At 42.7% G+C, this 21,367-nt stretch overlaps 1 long non-coding RNA gene across 1 annotated transcript in view; it reads left to right on the plus strand.

Moving 5' to 3' along the window:
* The window catches only part of LOC127929949 (uncharacterized), a 41,151-nt gene extending 35,812 nt beyond the window's left edge, over nt 1-5,339 (plus strand). Inside the window, exon 3 of the long non-coding RNA XR_008136383.1 lies at nt 5,181-5,339. This is a non-coding gene — a long non-coding RNA (uncharacterized LOC127929949). The remainder of the gene's footprint in view (nt 1-5,180) is intronic.
* Nucleotides 5,340-21,367: the final 16,028 nt, after the last annotated feature.

Consider the following 21,367-nt stretch of genomic DNA (forward strand, 5'->3'; position numbering starts at 1 on the left):
TTTAGTCCTCAAATCTCTGACAGCTACACCTTAAGTTGGACAATTATTGTTTTAGGAAAGTAAAAACGAATAAAACAATAGGCTATATGGTTTTGCATATGCTCCAGTTTGAAATACAAGGAATAATGTTTTTGTAATTTAGTTATAGGTTTTTGAAGGACATGAAATGTGACTCAGTTAGCCAATATCCCTTGTTTATTGATTGTGCTGGCTGCGTGGATAGATGGCCTAATGGGTTACGCACCCAATGCACATGGATGACCGGTAAATGTCTGAAATGTCCAATAAATTAAAATATTCCTGGTCACTTGTCAGGCGCCAAATGTTCCTGACGGAAACCCTAACTGCTATACACAATCAGTCTTTCTCACACTCTTCTAAAACTAAGGGTGTTCTTCTGACTTGAGATCCACTTGAACTTTTTCGCAAATATCACATTGATTTAAATTTATGATTTATGCAAAAGTCTGAGTTGCACAACCTTATCTCCACTTTGAACTGGGCCATAAATGAGTCAACTGAATCAAAGCTTGAGTCAAGCCTATCTGAAGTGTTCTGTGTAGAGAGAGGTCAGGGGTCAAAACCAGAAGGGCAGAGGAGAATGTGTGCGAGGCTCATTGTTTTCTCAGACATCATTGACTGCTCTGCTTGATGCTCACTGACAGGTGGAGCTGCCGTGACTGAACTCTGCGCCTGGAGGCAGCAGACTGACTGGGAAGTGTATGTGTTTGCCTGTGTGCGTGCATGAACGCACGTGGGTTGTGGATGTTGGTGTGCACGGATGTGCATAATATGTCTGCTTTATTTATCGGTGTATGCCCCTCTTTGGGTGTGTCCAGGGTTGTATAGAACTGTATGAGACTAATGGAGACACGTCCGCCTCCTCGGAATCCCTGTCAAGTGTGTCATGTCCTGTTCGCTACATTACTCAAGACTTACATCAACAATGGATCACAAAATCTTGATGGAATCTCGCGTGTTTTTTTGAATGGATGCCATCGAGCCACTCCTAAACCAAACACTACTGAGTCACATACGTTAACTGGTCAGTCTAGCCATAACAAAGAGGCTTTAGGAGGCGACATAGCATTAGCACTAAAATACCTCGGTGGAAATGGGGACCCTACTTGAGCAAATGGCTGCACTGCTTGATAGCGGTTATCGTGATAAACCGCTTGTCCCCAAACATTCCCAGACATGCACCCAGACGTACAAAGTCGGTCCACTGCACACACTTCCATACATTAGTGTTCCCTGTTAAATGCTTTCACACAAGTGTGGTGCCAGTTCACCCTGTGAGGAATCACTGCTTTTGGTTCCAGGGTTGGACACATATGTCAAATGTGAGTCTATTCTTACTCTTGTGTGTAACACACACACACACACACACACACACACACACACACACACACACACACACACACACACACACACACACACACACACACGTTGCTTGCTAGCCCGCATGCTGTTTTATGGCCCCCATCAGGGATTTACCATGCTCATGTGGAGAAGTCCTCACAGCTGCATTCCTCCCTCCCTGCCTCCTCTCATTCAATTTCTCTCCCTCTTTAGCTTCAATCTCTCTCTCTTCATCTCTTTCCCTCATTCTCTCTCTCTCTCTCTCTCTCTGTGAAACTTGAGGCCCTTCTCTTAAAATATTGTCCTTCAAGCTTTGGTTTCAAGCTTTGTTATGCCAGGAGAGGGTTGCATGGTCCCGTTCATGCCCCTAGGTATCTAACCCTCCTCACCTGACCCCTCCCAAGCCTCATTCATGACCACTAGGTCACCCCTGCATTTCATTATAGTCACACCCGGCCGGGCCATCTGTTCAATGTGTTGGGTGTGACCATCTTCGGGTGGAGGTGACGATACCTTTGGGTGGAAGGGCCCACGTAGGTCTTGTAACCCAGCTGATACGCTCGCTCTCACACAAGCCCAGATGCAGATACTTGTGAGTCTCAACCTTACCTCACTCTTCAGACCACACCTGAGTCTGCCGGAGTCTGCGACTCCTATGGGCAAACGGGGTGACTTTCCGCCCTTTATGTGTGAGTTTACCTTTACAATCGTTTGAGTCACTTCTTAGTTATGGGCTGTTAGTCATACAGGACAATTACTGAACTTCATATCACTATCCTCACTCTTTTTAATACTCTCGATGTCTTTAACCACAGCTGGTGTAAAGTTTTAAATGACATGTTGGCAATGAGCATCACCACCCGCACGCCTGACCAGCATCACCACCCTGGATGGTTCCGACCTTGAATATGTGGACATCTATAAGTACCTAGGTGTCTGGCTAGACTGTAAACTCTCCTTCCAGACTCATATCAACTTACCCTAGTAAAACTGACTATCCTACCGATCCTCGACTTCGGCGATGTCATCTACAAAATTGCTTCCAACACTCTACTCAGCAAACTGGATGCAGTTTATCACAGTGCCATCTGTTTTGTCACTAAAGCACCTTATTCCACCCACCACTGCGACCTGTATGCTCTCGTCGGCTGGCCCTCGCTACATATTCGTCGCCAGACCGACTGGCTCCAGGTCATCTAGGTACAGCTCCGCCTTATCTCAGTTCACTGGTCACGATGGCAACACCCACCTGTAACACGCGCTCCAGCAGGTGTATCTCACTGATCATCCCTAAAGCCAACACCTCATTTTGCCGCCTTTCGTTCCAGTTCTCTGCTGCCTGTGACTGGAACGAATTGCAAAAATCGCTGAAGTTAGAGACTTTTATCTCCCTCACCAACTTCAAACATCTGCTATCTGAGCAGCTAACCGATCGCTGCCGCTGTACATAGTCTATCTGTAAATACCCACCCATTTTTACCTACCTCATCCCCATACTGTTTTTATTTATTTTATTTTATGCTCTTTTGCACACCAATATCTCTACCTGTACATGACCATCTGATAATTTATCACTCCAGTGTTAATCTGCAAAATTGTAATTATTCGCCTACCTCCTCATGCATTTTGCACACAATGTATATAGACTCTCCTTTTTTCTACTGTATTATTGACTTGTTAATTGTTTACTCCATGTGTAACTCTGTGTTGTCTGTTCACACTGCTATGCTTTATCTTGTCCAGGTCGCAGTTGCAAATGAGAACTTGTTCTCAACTAGCCTACCTGGTTAAATAAAGGTGAAATAAAAACAATAAAACCAGAGTTATCGCTGCACATCATGTTGCTGAATTCCTTAGCTTGGTTAAAACATGTAGAAGGTCCTTTTCAGAGAGTGGTAAAGTCTGTCATTCAAAATTCTATTATAGGCATCTATGTAGTAATCCAACTTGACCAAATATTGATGACCACTGCTCACAAATATTGTTATTTATTTTGTTTAATTCAATAACTACCATCACAAGGATACATCTCAGTCACCAATTCCTCGCCAGACAACAACAGCAGCAGAAATTGATGGACAATTTATAACCAATTATACCCATGTCATTGATTAGTGTTGTCTGAGAGCAGCATGTCTGTCTCCAATCCCAATTCAAAACCTAAAGATTTACTCTGTCTGGGGCATGAGTGACCTCTCCTGTAGTAATGTGTGCACAGCCACATACTCTAGAAGATGTTATGTGTCCTACTGCACAAATAAATATTACCAGAGCTGCGATCACATTTCATCCATGTTGTTTCAAGTAGTCTAATATCTTATTTCCATTAACCAAGCCCTGGGCCCCAGGACCACATGCTCGCAATCCTCAGAACCCTCACAACCCTCTTTTATAAGCACATCCATAGCTGTTCCGGTCTCTCTTGGAAATGGATCCTTGATTGGTTTTCTCTCCAGATGCACAGATGATGTCACCGTGACTACAGTATGTCCATCTCCATCCTGGGCTTTCCTGAATGCAGCCGCTCCTATTAGATGGCACTTAATCTTACTGGCCATTTATGGCATTTCAACATCGCTTGTCATCGTATCACTATATCACAAACACAACCCGAGAATACATCCATTCACGTCCCAAACGTTTTGCCTCGGTTTGTGATTTGAGTAATCGTCTCTTGGCCAGGCGTCTGAATATTCTGTCCAATAGGCATGTAAAACATGGAGGACAGCTGCTATATGGCAGCTTAGTAAGAGAACGGAGAGTGGAGAAAGCAAGGGCGTAGATTTTTAACCACCCTCATTGATTTAGGGACTTATAGAAGATGGAGCCTCCGAGGATGCTTGAAAGACTATGGACTTTCGAATGGGCTCTCCAGCACAGCGCTGAACTGAGATCTGTGAAAATCGTATCTAGCAGGGATGCTTTGTGTGACCCGTACGTCTTCTTGGTTTTCAACATGAAACGCAAAGGGTGACGAATCCCAATGACATACGTCTAGGGTGTCTGTCCTCACGGGAGCCGATACTTTTACTAGCCCCGCTTATCGCTCCAGCAGATGATCTGGGGAATCACGTGTCTTTTTATGGGGGAAATTATATTGAGGTTCACTGCATTCCCAAGCCAAACATGACCCATCCGCCAGTACACCCTAACCCTTAGAATAACAGTCTCCTCTTTAAGGCCCTATTTGCCATTTCAAGAGTAATTCTCAGAGTTTGAAACATTAAACTAACAGAGGGTTCATGTGAAGTATCCATAGTATTCAAGTCAGCGTTGATTTAAAATAGTCCAGGTTTAGTCAGTATATGGAAATATTCCTGGCTTTCAGTTTGAACAAATTCAGATGGCTCGGGACATTCCTGAAAATTGGCTCGTAAACCCAGACAGCTAACTGTAGGGTACTTGGTTGCTGAGAACTAAATTATGGAACTGCACAACGAGAGAATAGAAACACTTTGTTATTAATGCCTGATACCATGTGAAGGTATGTTTTTCCAAATGAATCATCAAACCGTTTCTAATGGACCGAGCCTTGTGTATTTTTGTGTTATTTTCTTATGTTCTATCATTGCATGATGTTCTATCATCTGTAACAAACATACATTGTCTTGGCAAGCCTGAATAATCTTTACCATATGTAAAGATGATACTTGTCATATTTTTTTGCACTGTACAAATAGGTGAATAGGTTGCCATGTTGTCTCAAAAACATTGCATTGAAAACCTCAACTATATTTACTTTACTTCACTGCCATTTGTAGAATGTGTTCTGTTTAGATATGGTAGTCCTAATGATGAGAAAATGTGTGTCTTTACAGGCAACAAGGGAGACCCTCAGCCACCACTGTGGAATGCTGGGAGACGCCCTTCACAAGGAGAACGATTTTGCCCTCATCATCGACGGAAGGACTCTCAAATACGCCCTTACGTTTGGAGCACGGCAGTACTTACTAGACCTTGCCTTGTCCTGTAAAGCAGTGATATGCTGCAGGTAAGGCCCACTCACCGAAAACAGTGTTACACTGAGTGTACAAATATTAAGAACACCTGCTCTTTCCATAACAGACTGACCAAGTGAATCCAGGTGAATCCCTAAATCCACTTCAATCAGTGTAGATAAAGAGGAGGAGACAGGTTAAGAAGGATTTTTTAGCTTTAGACAATTGAGACTTGGATTGTGTATGTATGCCATTCAGAGGGTGAATGGGCAAAACAAAATATACGTGCCTTTGAACAGGGTATTTGTAGTAGGTGCCTTGTGCACCAATTTGTGTCAAGAACTGCAAAGCTAATGAGTTTTTCACGCTCAAAAGTTTCCCATGTGTATCAAGAATTTTTGCCTAATGTACCATAACAGCAAATCAGGACAAACCTGCGCATTCAAAGGCTAGTGCACTGGACCTGAAAGGTAATCATTTAGTGTGTAGTTTGCTGTAGTCAAATAAAAAATTGCAACGCTATAATTACGAAGGTGCGGTGTGTGTGATGCACTGGCCACATAAATAAAAGGAAGTACTTAAGTGGTCAGGAGACCCTAACCACAACATCCAGTTTACAACACCTCTTGAAAGTTTTTGTACTGTAGCTGTAGTATTCCCTATATAGAGCCCAGGTCAAATGTAGTGTACTATATAGGGAATAGGGTGCCATTTTGTACGCATACCATGTCTTAGACCCGGGCAGACGCAGAAAAAAGCTTGGAGCGCCAGGAGCCTATAAGACTCTGCCTGTCATTTCAGGGGTTAACGTTGGATAACTCGTAAAAGAGGGGCCACAGGAAGTGGCAGATCCATCACATGACGAGTGGCTTTACAGGTGCAGGCAGCCAGGGAGGTCAGTCAGTCAGGCAGAGGTCAGGGTTGGGGAGGTCAGTAGACAGGGAGAAGGAAAACATCTGTCGTTGAGAATTATCATCCATAAAATAACAAATTGCTTGTCTAATATCTAAAGCAATTTTGTTGTAAAAGAGGTCGTCACAAAGCACAACCTTGGCCTCGTGTTTTGTTGTTAGTTGTCTTGGCACCAACCCACCTTTGCAACTCCCTTTTAATTTTTTTTTTGAATGATTTCCTCACTATGTGCTTGGAACTCTACAGAATGCATTTTTTAAACTTAATCAGCATTGTCTATATGTCTGCACCTAGCTTAGATTGGTTATATTCTGAGAAATGGCTGAAAGTCTGAAGTTTGAAATGTGTATTGTGAACTTTCCATGAAAAATCAAGCATATCTTTAACGTATCTCATTCTAATGTCCTGCATCACTTTCTACTCTCCTGTAAGGGTGTCCCCGCTGCAGAAGTCGGAGGTGGTGGAGATGGTAAAGAAGCAGGTGAAGGTGATCACGCTGGCCATTGGTGACGGTGCCAACGACGTGGGCATGATCCACGTGGGTGTGGGCATCTCGGGCAACGATGGCCTGCAGGCCACCAACTCCTCCGACTACTTCATCGCACAGGTGAGGGTTCCGGAGTGAAGTTTCCCCTAGGTACAGATATAAGATCAGATTCCCCTCTAACCTTAACCATTAGTGGGGAAAATGTCAAACTGACCCCATCTAGGAGCAACTCCTTACTCCCATACACTACCAGTCAAAAGTTTTAGAAAATCGACTCATTGAAGGGTTTTTCTTTATTTTTTCCTATTTTCTACATTGTAGAATAACTATGAAATAACATTTACATTTACATTTAAGTCATTTAGCAGACGCTCTTATCCAGAGCGACTTACAAATTGGTGCATTCACCTTATGACATCCAGTGGAACAGCCACTTTACAATAGTGCATCTAAATCTTTTAAGGGGGGGGGGGGTGAGAAGGATTACTTTATCCTATCCTAGGTATTCCTTAAAGAGGTGGGGTTTCAGGTGTCTCCGGAAGGTGGTGAATGACTCCGCTGTCCTGGCGTCGTGAGGGAGTTTGTTCCACCATTGGGGGCCAGAGCAGCGAACAGTTTTGACTGGGCTGAGCGGGAACTGTACTTCCTCAGTGGTAGGGAGGCGAGCAGGCCAGAGGTGGATGAACGCAGTGCCCTTGTTTGGGTGTAGGGCCTGATCAGAGCCTGGAGGTACTGAGGTGCCGTTCCCCTCACAGCTCCGTAGGCAAGCACCATGGTCTTGTAGCGGATGCGAGCTTCAACTGGAAGCCAGTGGAGAGAGCGGAGGAGCGGGGTGACGTGAGAGAACTTGGGAAGGTTGAACACCAGACGGGCTGCGGCGTTCTGGATGAGTTGTAGGGGTTTAATGGCACAGGCAGGGAGCCCAGCCAACAGCGAGTTGCAGTAATCCAGACGGGAGATGACAAGTGCCTGGATTAGGACCTGCGCCGCTTCCTGTGTGAGGCAGGGTCGTACTCTGCGGATGTTGTAGAGCATGAACCTACAGGAACGGGCCACTCATCCAGAACGCAGAAAAAACGCAGAAAAAAAACAGAAACCCCACCCACACGGATCGTTGGACTAAAACCACAATCCCAAGAATCAAACATGAAAACACTTGTAGAGATACATTGCTGCTCGCTTTCCATCTTGCTCTTACTCGCTAAATCTTGGCGTAAACTAAAACCTACGAGATCTCTATGTTGAAAACAAATGTTGTGAATAGACATCTATGGCTGAATATTTACTGTCCACAATAAGGGCTGCTTGAGTGTCTTTTCAGGAGAAGAGGAGGAACATAAATGTGGGAAAAGCAGTGGGCCTAACCCTACTCATTTGCTTTTCCCAGTGGATATTGACAAAACCACGATATACTCTCCTGTAAATGTAATAGAACTCCCCACAGGAAAAAAACTGTTAGTTGAAAATGTCCAAATCAGCTGTAGCGACCGCATAGCGGAGTAAACGGATCCAAATGACAAGAATACATCAGCAGTTCAGTCCCAGAACAGCACGAATAAGAAAAAAACAAACAAACTGCATCTTATCCCACGGAAAGACCATCGTGACTCAAACGCGGTTCAGTTCTTTGAGAAAAGTGAACACTTCTCCCAGTGTGTTGAAGAGATGGCTTCGGCCATTGTACTGAACTTTCATCCGTGCAGGTTGAATGAGGTAGCCGGTGATGTTCCTCTCCTTCAGTGCTTTGGCGGCTGGTCTGAACTGCTTGCGACATCCGCGCTCACACCCGGGAAAAGGCTGACCCTCTTGATGGTGATGTCCCCTTTGGCTCTTGCGAGTTGCAGTATCTTTTCCCTGTCCTGGAAACGGAGGAACCTGATCAGGATGGCCCATGGGGGCTCATCTGGCCGGGATTTCGGTGCTGGTTCTCTATCTGGTCTACCTTGTTTTTGAGGTAGGCATTGTCCTTCTGCAGCTGTATTAGAACCTGGTCATGTCGAGTGACGGTATCTTCAACTGTGCTAATGTGCAACTCTGCCTCAGTCTTTCTCAAAAGGAGATAATTCAGGAAGGATTTCAGGTCATCAATGGAAGAATGGAGTTCAGCTGATTTCTTGTCAATTGTCAGAGAAAGACCTTTGTTACCATCTTGAATTTCTCGGAGGAGAGTAGCAAGCATGTCGGCAGGCTCAGAAGAGGCTGCTGAGAGCAACAGTCTGGAACTGTCTTCTGAGTTATGTGGTCCTTCTGTAGCTCAGTTGGTAGAGCATGGCGCTTGTAACGCCAGGGTAGTGGGTTCGATTCCCGGGACCAACCATACGTAGAATGTATGCACACATGACTGTAAGTCGCTTTGGATAAAAGCGTCTGCTAAATGGCATATATACATATATATACATATGAAGGCTAATGCTAGCTGTGGCGTTATCATTATCTTGGGATTCAACAAAGTTTTGGTCATCCTTCTTGCCTCTCGGCCGGAGGTGCATGGCTCTTTGGGAAGGTAGGTACTTGACAGTTTAACAGCCGATGTTAGAATATTGTTTCAGCGTTGTTATTTAAGTAATAATAGGATAACTTTGAGGAGCTCGGTTTGTCAACATCTGCTCAGCTCCGCGGATTCATGTGCTCTCCACAAATTAACTTTTAATAAGACACACCTGTTAATTGAAATGCATTCCAGGTGACTACCTCATGAAGCTGGTTGAGAGAATGCCAAGAGTGTGCAAAGCTGTCATTAAGGCAAAGGGTGGCTATTTTAAGAATCTCAAATATAAAATGTATTTTGATTTGTTTAGCAATTTTTGTTACTACATGATTCCATATGTGTTATTTCATAGTTTTGATGTCTTCACTATTATTCTACAATGTAGAAAATAGCACAAATAAAGAAAAACCCTTGAATGAGCAGGTGTTTTTCACCTTTTCACCTGTAATGTAGGTGAATAATTTACAATTCACTATTGACCATTAGTACTATATTTGGTGTAGTACTCTCGTCCTCTCAATCTCTGCGTTGTGTATTTATCTTAATAGTATTCTTACATTCCCCCCTAGATCATTTAAAAAAATAATATAGTTAAAATGTATTTTTGAAAAAAATGGACAGAATAATAAACATTAGCAGTCAGCATAAAATCGTTCACATTAAATGCCTTGCATTTCAATAAAACATAAAGGGCATATTCTACTTGCCGTTGCAATAAGACATATATTTCCCACAAAGTTATAGAAAAGGGGTATTAACAGCTGTGATACCACATCTGAGAGAGCACGGTTCATTACAGCACCGAGGACAGGCTTGGTGTGACGATGAAGACCTTTATGACCCCCACCACGTTCTGGTGGGGCACCACTGACACCCATCTCCACAAAGACACGCTTGATGAATCTTATATCACGTAACCGTCAGATTCTTAGCACACAAACGTCGGGCAATAACACACTTGATAACCTGGATGAGGATAAGAAAAATAACCACAACTCCCACTATTGGGAGTATCATGCCCACCAAAGAACTTCCCCATGTACCGAATGTGGAAGACAACCACACGACTAAGCCTAAATCATCTGGGTTGTAATCATGATATTTAGAGCCCCCAGTCCTGATCTTTTAGAGTAGGTCAGTTATTTCCTCAGAATGATCAGGTACAGCGTTCAGCACCAATAACAGGACATGTAACCCTTGTGCGGACAGAAGATAATCAAATCAAATGTATTTATATAGCCCTTCGTACATCAGCTGATATATCTCAAAGTGCTGTACAGAAACCCAGCCTAAAACCCCAAACAGCAAGCAATGCAGGTGTAGAAGCACGGTGGCTAGGAAAAACTCCCTCGAAAGGCCAAAACCTAGGAAGAAACCTAGAGAGGAACCAGGCTATGTGGGGTGGCCAGTCCTCTTCTGGCTGTGCCGGGTGGAGATTATAACAGAACATGGCCAAGATGTTCAAATGTTCATAAAGGACCAGCATGGTCAAATAATAATCATCACCGGCAGAACAGTTGAAACTGGAGCAGCAGCACGGCCAGGTGGACTGGGGACAGCAAGGAGTCATCATGTCAGGTAGTCCTGAGGCATGGTCCTAGGGCTCCGGTCCTCCGAGAGAGACAAAGAAAGAGAGAATTAGAGAGGGCATACTTAAATTCACACAGGACACCGGATAGGACAGGAGAAGTACTCCAGATATAACAAACTGACCCTAGCCCCCCGACACATAAACTACTGCAGCATAAATACTGGAGGCTGAGACAGGAGGGGTCAGGATACACTGTGGCCCCATCCGAGGACACCCCCGGACAGGGCCAAACAGGAAGGATATAACCCCACCCACTTTGCCAAAGCACAGCCCCCACACCACTAGAGAGATATCTTCAACCACCAACTTACCATCCTGAGACAAGGCCGAGTATAGCCCACAAAGATCTCCGCCACGGCACAACCCAGGGGGGGGGGGGTGGGCCAACCCAGACAGGAACCTGTAGGAACCTAATCAAGGGCCAAATGATTTTGCGTCACCACAGTTCAAATGGCAACCATCTCCGCTGTGATTAACTCAAGACTCTCAACTGGACTATTAACTGCGACTTCCAAAGAGTTAGTCATATTAATAACTTCGTCGGGCTATTTTAGAAATACCGTAAGAGGAAAACACAATCACAAAGAATCTCTCCGTTTCTGTAATCACACGTTTATGACGCTGTGAAAGAGGAGAATTCACAACGACGTATCCCAAATAACACAACCCCTGCCACAACTTTGGTAACCAGGAATAGGCATAGGATCCACAGATAAAGTCCCATTAGGAGCTATCATACCATTATTGATGATATTACCGAAGGTATTGGCATAAAAAGTAGTCATAGTGCCACTACCAAGAGTCAATTCAACAGACATGAGACATTCCTCAACCTTAGTACCGTCACAGGCAGATAGGTGAATCTGTTGTCTGAACCCACTTACTCTGTCCTACTTTGACAAACGCGTCCTGGCGCAGTTGAGACAAATTCCCGAATGAGTGACCTATTAAAACATAACCACCCAACAGGGGCATGTGTAATAACTAGGTAAGGTGGTCGCTGATTAGTGTTATTGGTCATCTCAAGTGAAGGAAGGTACTGCAGAACTTAAGTACTCTCGCATGTTGATACTCAACATTCTCACGTTAAATTAGTCCAAACAATCGCCTTATACCAATTAACATCTCCATATACCCAACATTTCACTCTGTTAAAAGGTTCAAAGGGAATAACCCTTCATGGAATACCTGCCCATGATGTGAATGGTGCATACGTACAAACCCAGCAACTACTTTGATTGACTACTGCGACATGATGTAGAGAAAGAGCTAGAAACGTATTGATGCCCGAGTGTCCCTCATCCTGCTGATGCGCATCTCTGTGTTAGAAATGGAAACACCACCCACATCCTGTATTTGGAGGAAACTCACAAGGAAAATCATTTCAAACATCTTTCACTTGTCTGCAAATAATTCAATCGTCCTACTGTCAAGGTAATCATTCACAAAATCATTCACACTGGTATCAGTCCCACATAGATAACTATTAGAAATGATGTTCTGACAGTCTGCTGGTAGTGAGGAATTATTCCGTTCCACTGGTTGATATGGACTTCTCTAATGAACACTTCACCGGTGATCTTGTATCGTTTCAGGTACAGTGAAGGGATATTTCTGCAGCTTCAGGTGGTAGATTCTCATGACCTGGAATGTAGGAAACAAAAAAGTGAAAGTGGTTTCAAGAGAGATTGATATTTCACATAAATTTCCCAGTGTCCCAATTTTCAGGAAACCGTTGGACATTTCACCTAGATAGCCCTAATATGATGATTGTGGTGTACAACATAGAAGCTTATCGGGTTCTGATCATCTCACTATGCTTCTTCACCCAAGTTTGGCCCCCAATTGCTAATCAATCAGTTCTTTATTCTCCTGGCTCCACATTGTCATCAACATGGACAACCTTGCAATGACTGATATGTATCCATTGTGATTTTCCCTGAACATTTACTGCTGACCTCGGTTATGAGCAAAACTTGATAAGGACCTTCCCATTTTGGCCCTATTGTGTCTGTCACCAATTTCTTTACCATCACACATATTTTTTGACCATCACCCACTGTCCTGGCACTACGTCATGTTGCCCCTTGGGAGTTATTCCCCATTAGAGAGTTGTATGCAGTAGTAAAACATTGTGTCACTCATAAAGTGGACGCCTGCTTTTCTCAAATATAATGTACCTGTCAAGCACACTGGTTCCATATCCACATTTTTCTTCGTAGTCCAAATAGCATGGTTCTGAACTATAGATTCGGTTCTGAACTGTAGATTTGTGTACCAATCTTCATTGGATCAGTAGAAATTGATAATGGTTTGGTCTGTTTCATATCTGTCTCTCCCCCCCCCACTCCTGTTGCTCTCATCTTCTTGCCCGTGTACTGAGGACATACAGTATGTTTTGCATAAGATATGGACAATACAGGGACTTCAGCACCCATATCTACAAGAAAATATACTGCAAAGTTGTTAACCATCATGTTCACATATATTCCATCTGATTTCATACGTACACCAGCTGAGATGGGACGTTTTCCCTTAGACCCTTTTTCTCCTGGCCACTTCTCATAAAATCAAGTTTTCTTTTCCAACATTCTCCTTGCCAGTGACCAGAAATCCCGCAATAATAACATTTCTTTTTACTGAACAAATAATGTTGTTGTTTTCACTCGGAACCTGCACAACTCTGATAACCACGTCTCGTGGATTCTTAAAGGTTTTCAACCATTCATCCATCTGTTTTGGAGATGCTGATTTATGTGTGATCACTATCTCTCGAAGTTTGTCTTAAAACATTGTTCACCACTGCTGTCAGAATGTATTGACTCAAAACCAAGCAGTGTTGCTTGAAACCTGATCTGCCTTGGCCAATTCAGTGGGAGAGGGAACAGAGAGGTCACGTCTGACTTTTTCACCCGTGTCTCCTCTTCTACTTTGAAATGGGTATCGATTTTTTTTTATTTTTTTTACCTTTAGGCAAGTCAGTTAAGAACAAATTCTTATTTTCAATGACAGCCTAGGAACAGTAGGTTAACTGCCTGTTCAGGGGCTTGAACTTGCAACCTTTCGGTTACTAGTCCAACGCGCTAACTACTAGGCTACCCTGCCGCCCCAGTGAGTTTCATGTTTACATCTGGAAGAGCTGTTCCACCCTTTTCCAGAGTGGTTTTCTCACTTAACAATGACATTACATTAACATCAAAAGTTGTATAATATATATATCTATGTTTATATATTTATTTACCCCCAAATATATATATATCTCTACATAGCCCTTTTTAAGGACACAAACCTCTTCTAGAACACATTGTTTCTGTAGGGCCTGGCTACCCATAACTTATGTTCACTCAAAGTTTGTTGAATGCTTACAAGGCTTACATTAACCACACGCGTAAAAATTACTCCTCAACTAGCAACTCACTTCTATACAACAAGGTTTCACAAAAACAGAGGCCTCCAACCTTTCCATAGAGTAAGGACTCCAACCTTTCCATAGAGTAAGGACTCCAACCTTTCCATAGAGTAAGGACTCCAACCTTTCCATAGAGTAAGGACTCCGAACCTTTCCATAGAGTAAGGACTCCAACCTTTCCATAGAGTAAGGACTCCGAACCTTTCCATAGAGTAAGGACTCCAATCTTTCCATAGAGTAAGGACTAGACTGTAATAAAACAAAGGACTTGAACACTTATAAATCACAGATACATATCACTCATTGCATACACTATTTTAACTTGAAGTGGTTCTTTTAAAATTATATTGGTCTAGACTCACCCAGCATTTCTGCCATCAATCAGGAGATTTAAGAGTTGACTCCCCAAAGTGGGTTGCGCACAACTTTCTCTCTTTGGATAAACACACAGTTGTGATAAGTTCTTGTTGTTGTTGTTGTTCAGACCAATTCATCCGGAACACAGCACCAAGTGTTAGCATTTTGTTATTCTTCAATAACACAAACTCCAAAGCAAATCAGGGGAGAGAAAATGTTTATTCAGAGAGGACAAATCAAGATGTTACGCTGGGAGTCAGATGTTCAGTCTCCCCCTGTCCTCAGCTTTTCCCCAGAACAAAGGACAGGATGCCACTTATAACCCCTCTGCCTGGGGTTTACCAATTAGAAGTCTTTGCAATACAACTTGGCCAATGGCCAAATAACAAGTATCCCACTCATTGTACAGACCAATGGAAATGTGGCCCACGTAGTTCAGGAGTGACATTCCACAGATCCTAACAGATGCTGAACTGAAACCCAACTCCTATTTACAATTCACTATTGACCATTAGTACTATATTTAGTGTAGTACTCTCGTCCTCTCAAACTTTGCGTTGTGTATTTATCTTAAAAGTATTCTTACAGCTGGATTGCAAGACAATTCAGCATTACACTACCTGGAAACGATATACAATATTATTGTCCATTTCCTTGGAAATCAATTTTGTCAGGTCAGCAATAAATGATAATGCTATGTGAATGAGCTCGACATACATCACAGTGGAACTGTTTTGAGATCAGTTGAATGAAGTCTGAGGAAAAGTTCAGGGCCCAGGAGCCTCTGCTGTCCATCCGTCATCAGCTCACTGCTGTGGGAATACAGGCCGTTTTATCCCAGAATTCCCTCAAACATTTTTATTTACAAGTTATACAAGTTATCCTCCCTGCTGTTTCTCTGAAATATGACTTGGCCCTTCAAATAATCACAATTCTACATTGGCGTTTGACTTCATAAAGGCATGTACATTACATAGAAGTAAATTACGTAGAAGTTACATAGAACTCAATAGAGGTTATTTTGTCGCCGTACTGGAAAACGGGATGAGATTTCATTGTTTGTAAAAGCTAAGCTTTTTAGTAATCAAGACTAAACAGTTGCCCAAGAGCAACCTGCTCAATCTAATCAATGTTATCAGCAAGCGATTACATGATTATGACGTCCACGACATGCCCCAAATAGTAGGATTATCAAATAATCAAATGTTATTGGTCACATACACGTGTTTAGCAGATGTTATTGCGGGTGTAGCTAAATGCTTGTGTTTCTCGCTCCGACAGTGCAGTAATATCTAACAAGTAATATCTAACAATTAAGAATATATAAATATATGGGCGAGCAATGTCAGAGCGGCATAGACTAAGTTACATTAGAATAGTATAGAATACAGTATATGCATATGAGATGAATAATGCAAGATATGTAAACATTATTAAAGCGGCCAGTGATTTCAAGTCTATGTATGTAGGCAGCAGCCTCGAACGTGCTAGTGATGGCTATTTAACAGTCTGATGTTTTTCAATCTCTCGGTCCCAGCTTTGATGCACCTGTACTGACCTCGCCTTCTGGATGGTAGCGGTGTGAATAGGCAGTGGCTCGGGTGGTTGTTATCCTTGATTATATCTTTGGCCTTCCTGTGACATCGGGTGGTGTAGGTGTCCTGGAGGGCAGGTAGTTTGCCCCTGGTGATACATTAGGCAGGCCGCACCACCCTCTTGAGAGCCCTGCGGTTGCGGGCGGTGCAGTTGCCGTACCAGGCGGTGGTACAGTCCGACAAGATGCTCTCAATTATGCATCTGTAAAGGTTTGTGAGGGTTTTAGGGGCCAAGCAAAATTTCTAGCGCTGTTGCGCCTTCTTCACAAAAATGTCTGTGTGAGTGGACCATTTCAGTTTGTCAGTGATGTGTACACAGAGGAAACCCATTAAAGTATTATGTCGAGCCCTGGGAGAGCATACCCCCTCTCTGGCTCTCCCCTTTTCAACAACTTAAGGCAAAACTAACCCCTAATCAAACTTTGGCAAAAAAATGCCTTTAATTTGTCCGTGAAGACCTTGTTCTCGACTGCCCTCTGGCACTTCAGTTTCCTGCTATCAAACGACGATAAGATTGTTTTTTTATTTAAATATTTAATGTTATTTAATTATTTAATGTTTCTTTATTTTATTTAAAGAGTTTCTCTCAAAAGCATTTTTTCCTCGAGGGATTGCCCCGGTCCTGGGTTGTCCAGGAACACTCTGTGTACAAACTTTATAATGCCTGTGTTATAACTTTTGGGTTGTTCATTTATCTTGGCCTTTCTCCTCCCTTCCCTCCCACGTAGTTCAAATACTTGAAGAATCTATTGCTGGTTCACAGTGCCTGGAATTACAACCGCGTCGCCAAGTGTATCCTGTATTGCTTCTACAAGAACATTGTCCTGTACATCATCGAGGTAAGGGTTAGGGTTAGGGTTAGGGTTAGGGTTAGGGTGTGACATATCAAGAAGCTGATTAAACAGCATGATCATTACACAGGTGCACATTGTGCTGGGCACAATAAAAGGCCACTCTAAAATGTGCAGTTTATAACACAACACAATGCCACAGATGTCTCAAGATTTGAGGGAATGTGCAATTGGCATGCTGACTGCAGGAATGTCCACCTGAGCTGTTGCCAGATACTTTAATCTTAATTTATCCACCATAAACTGCCTCCAACGTCATTTTAGAGAATTTGGCTGGACATCCTAACGGCCTCACAACCGCAGACCACGTGTAACCACGCCAGCCCAGGACCTCCACATCTGGCTTCTTCACCTGCAGGACAAATCTATAGATTAGGGTCTAAAAATTCCTAGAGTAAGGCCCAATTTATTTATTTCAATTGACTGATTTCCTTCTATGAACTGTAACTCAGTAAAATCTTTCAAATTGTTGCATCAATACATTAATGAATAAATGAAATGTTATTTTTGTGTCAAATCTCCAATTGGCAACCCATCCCTTATGGTAACAAATATTACAGTGATTCACTATGGTAATTAAATGATCGTTCTTCGTCTTGTGTTCTTTGCATTGAGCATCGCATAAAGAGTGAAAAAAAATCTATTCAAATCTAAAAAATCAATACATAATAATAGTAAATAAGGTTATCCAAACAATAATTACTTCCCTAGAGCAGTAAAATAATATACATACATACACTACCGTTAAAAAGTTTGAGGTCAATTAGAAATGTCCTTGTTTTTGAAAGAAAAGCACATTTTTTTGTCAATTAAAATAACATCAACATCATCAGAAATACAGTGAAGACATTGTTAATGTTGTAAATGACTATTGTAGCTGGAAACGGCAGATTTTGAATGGAATATCTACATAGGCGTACAGAGGCCCATTATCAGCAACCATCACTCCTGTGTTCTAATGGCATGTTGTGTTAGCTAATCCAAGTTTACCATTTTAAAAGACTAATTGATCATTAGCAAACCCTTTTGCAATTATGTTAGCACAGCTGACAACTGTTGTTCTGATTAAAGAAGCAATACAACTGGCCTTCTTTAGACGAGTCAAGTATCTGGAGCATCAGCATTTGTGGGTTCGATTACAGGCTCAAAATGGCCAGAAACAAAGACCTTTCTTCTGAAACACGTCAGTCTATTCTTGTTTTGAGAAATGAAGGCTATTCCATGTGAGAAATTGCCAAGAAACTGAAGATCTCGTACAACGCTGTGAACTACTCCCTTCACAGAACAGTGCAAACTGGCTCCAACCAGAATAGAAAGAGGAGTGGGAGGCCCCGGTGCACAACTGAGCAAGAGGACAAGTACATTAGTGTCTAGATTGAGAAACAGACACCTCACAAGTCCTCAACTGGCAGCTTCATTAAATAGTACCCACAAAACACCAGTCTCAACTTCAACAGTGAATAGGCGACTCTGGGATGCTGGCCTTTTAATGGTAATAACCTGTCTTTGTTGACACGGCAACAGGCAATCCTTTCATTTTCATAGGGCACCATAGACGCATAGATCATCGTGATTTTAGTGTCTCATTCATCATTTCTCTTTGACTCAGTGCACACGCAAAAGTCCAGCTTGGATTTCCAGCAAACCATTTAGGTGTAAGATAGTGTACCAAATGTAAATGAGAAAATAAAAATGTAATTCAAATTGCGATCAAGGGCCAACGGTGCCGAAGGCAAACACTAGAAATTATACATTTTAATGTAAACGCTGATCCCTTTCATGTAGTTGTCTTAGCTTTCATCCCTTGGTGTAATCTGTTTGCACCCATTGGGAAACACTGAAATAGTTGGCAAAACTTTTGACATGATGGCAAAAGACCAGAGGTTCTCATCACACACCAGGCCATATGACCCTCTCTCTTTCCTTCATATAATTAAGAATAGACTTGTCTGGTGGTGCTGGGATACTCTGAGCAACGCAAGCTCATTACAAAGTTTTCCTTTCTGAATTCTTCTCCCACCTTATTTTGCCTCTCTTTGAGTCCAGCCACAAGCCCTCTTTCAAACTTGTCAATTCCCTTTTGAAAGGACGTTGTCTCTCTCATGTACAGTCTACAGTTCTGTCCGCAAGGCGAGTCCCTCCCCAGCACACTTTTTGTTATTCCCTGAAAATCGTGATTCAAGTACATAATAGGGGATTTCTTCACTGTTTTTGCTGATTTGTGAAGTATCAAACACCCCTGTTTGTAAGGGCTTGACATCCAAGACACTAGCAACCCAGGAGAGGGCTCAAAGCTACATTTGTTTCAGCAATAGGTTTACTTTTGTGCACATGTTTTTCCTCCTCCTCTCCCATGCCATGTCCTACCAGAAGAAAAAGGGAGAAAAGAAGTAAAGGGGAATTTTCACCTTTTTCTGAGAACATTGTCTGTTACAGTGTGCATTAGAAACTAAATACCATGACTGGGATACTGTATAGAGGACTGTGCTCTATAGCCTGACCTGTTCTGGCCTGGCTTGTTTTGTTCTCTCCTCTGTCTAGCCTTTGCCTTTGGTTGTTTGAAAGGCATAGAGAAGGGTGAAAGGGTCTTTCCAAGGTCATTGTAGGGAATGTGAGTGTAGGTGCAGCTCGCTCTTCGTTGGTGGTGGAATCAGTAGCTGTGTTATAATTGCTATTTTGCTGAGAGCCTGGATGGATGGAGGTTAATTGAGAGTCAGGAAGTGAGGCTGACACTGAACTGTCTGTTGGAGCAACAAGTTGGGCTGCCATGCAATGCACCAGTCAGTTTTCTCATGGCCTGTTAGTCTCTCTCTCACTCAGCTAATGATCTGTCTTTTTATGACAGGGCACTCATTCAGAAGGAACATTCAAACTTCACAAAGCTTAACGTTTTCATAACTTTGAGGTATAGTTGGAGGGAGATCATGGTGGTCAGAAAATTGCAGGGGATATGAGGGAGCAGAAGATACTGAAAACAGTTATATATTACACACAAATGCCTAATTATATTTAACACAGCAGACTTTGTTTCCTTTGTCTATAATCTTGCAGTGCTAAACAAACAAAATAATAACAATTGGACAAAATGGAAGGATTTGCCACATTTAAACTGAGAGACCTTTTCAATGATGTTGCCATAATGATTTAATTCAAATATTTGGTCCAGCTGGGCACTACTTTGCTTTATTGACATATTGTCAAGCGGCCCCTGAGGGGCTGATAGACAAGTGGCATTTATGAGGTTATTACAAGAGGCTCAGAAAGCCTGGAGGAACACCTGGAGACCGAGAGAGGAGGGCCTAGTGCTGAGCTGAGCACAGCCTGCCAACTGGTGCCACAGTGTGAACATAACCACCACTCAAGACCCCATCCAGGATGGTAACACTGGGTGCCCTTCTCTTTCCAGCATATTTACTAGCTCCTCTTTCTTCATCCCTCTCTCTTTCCCCTTTGCCTATTTTGTTGAAGCAGGATAAGGACATCGTTTGCATTTTTTCAGGCGCAAAGAGGGCTGTCATTTTGTTGAGGACAAATGTCACATCTCTCTCTCCCTCCTCCTCCCCCTTCCTCCCACACTGAGGCCTACGCATCCGTGGGATGGTGTCGCAGAATTTTTTTATTCTACTGATGAATATGCAATGGGAGCTTCTTTATTGCCGGGACGCATTCCCTTCTTCCCTTTCCCTCCATTTCCCCCTGCTCTGTTTTTCAGAATGTGCACTGGGGGAGAGAGGCCAGCCACACCCCTCTGCTGAGTGACACTCAATGAAGAGAGAGGGAAAAAAGACCCTGCCTGGTCCTTCTCCTAATGAGCAAATCAATGCATCTGTCTCTCAAGAGAGTGAGAGAGGGGCACTAGCGGGACCCGAAGGACCAGGCCAAAACACTCACGCATAAGCCGTTGCCGCATGCTCTGAATGGGCCTCTTTTTAAACTTAGCACACCAATATATCAGCTCGGAGTCCCTCATTGAGCAGGCCCTTAATTCATTCAGCACTTTGACCCCAGGCTAGTAGTGTTGTCACGATAGCAGAATTTTGACTTCGATACAATACTCGATACTGTCACGATACTTGATACCAAAACGTCACAGAATGGCACTTGATCCAGACAGCTAATTCCGCTAACGGTCTATTCAATCATTGGGCATCTTTTGAGTTCAATATCATTACATTCAATTTCATTACACCATTTTTTAGAGACAGCCATGTACGCATTAACTGAATCAATTATACAATCATTACAATCAATTTGACCTTTTTTATTAATCTAACTACAAAACAACACAATGGTAGTCATTTATTTGAATGATAAATCTCTGATAAACTGGATAAATCAAGATGTAGCCTAGGTCTTTTCACAATACAGGTGAATGCA

This window comes from Oncorhynchus keta, chromosome 5, assembly GCF_023373465.1.
Source record: "Oncorhynchus keta strain PuntledgeMale-10-30-2019 chromosome 5, Oket_V2, whole genome shotgun sequence".
Taxonomy (NCBI): Eukaryota; Metazoa; Chordata; class Actinopteri; order Salmoniformes; family Salmonidae; genus Oncorhynchus; species Oncorhynchus keta.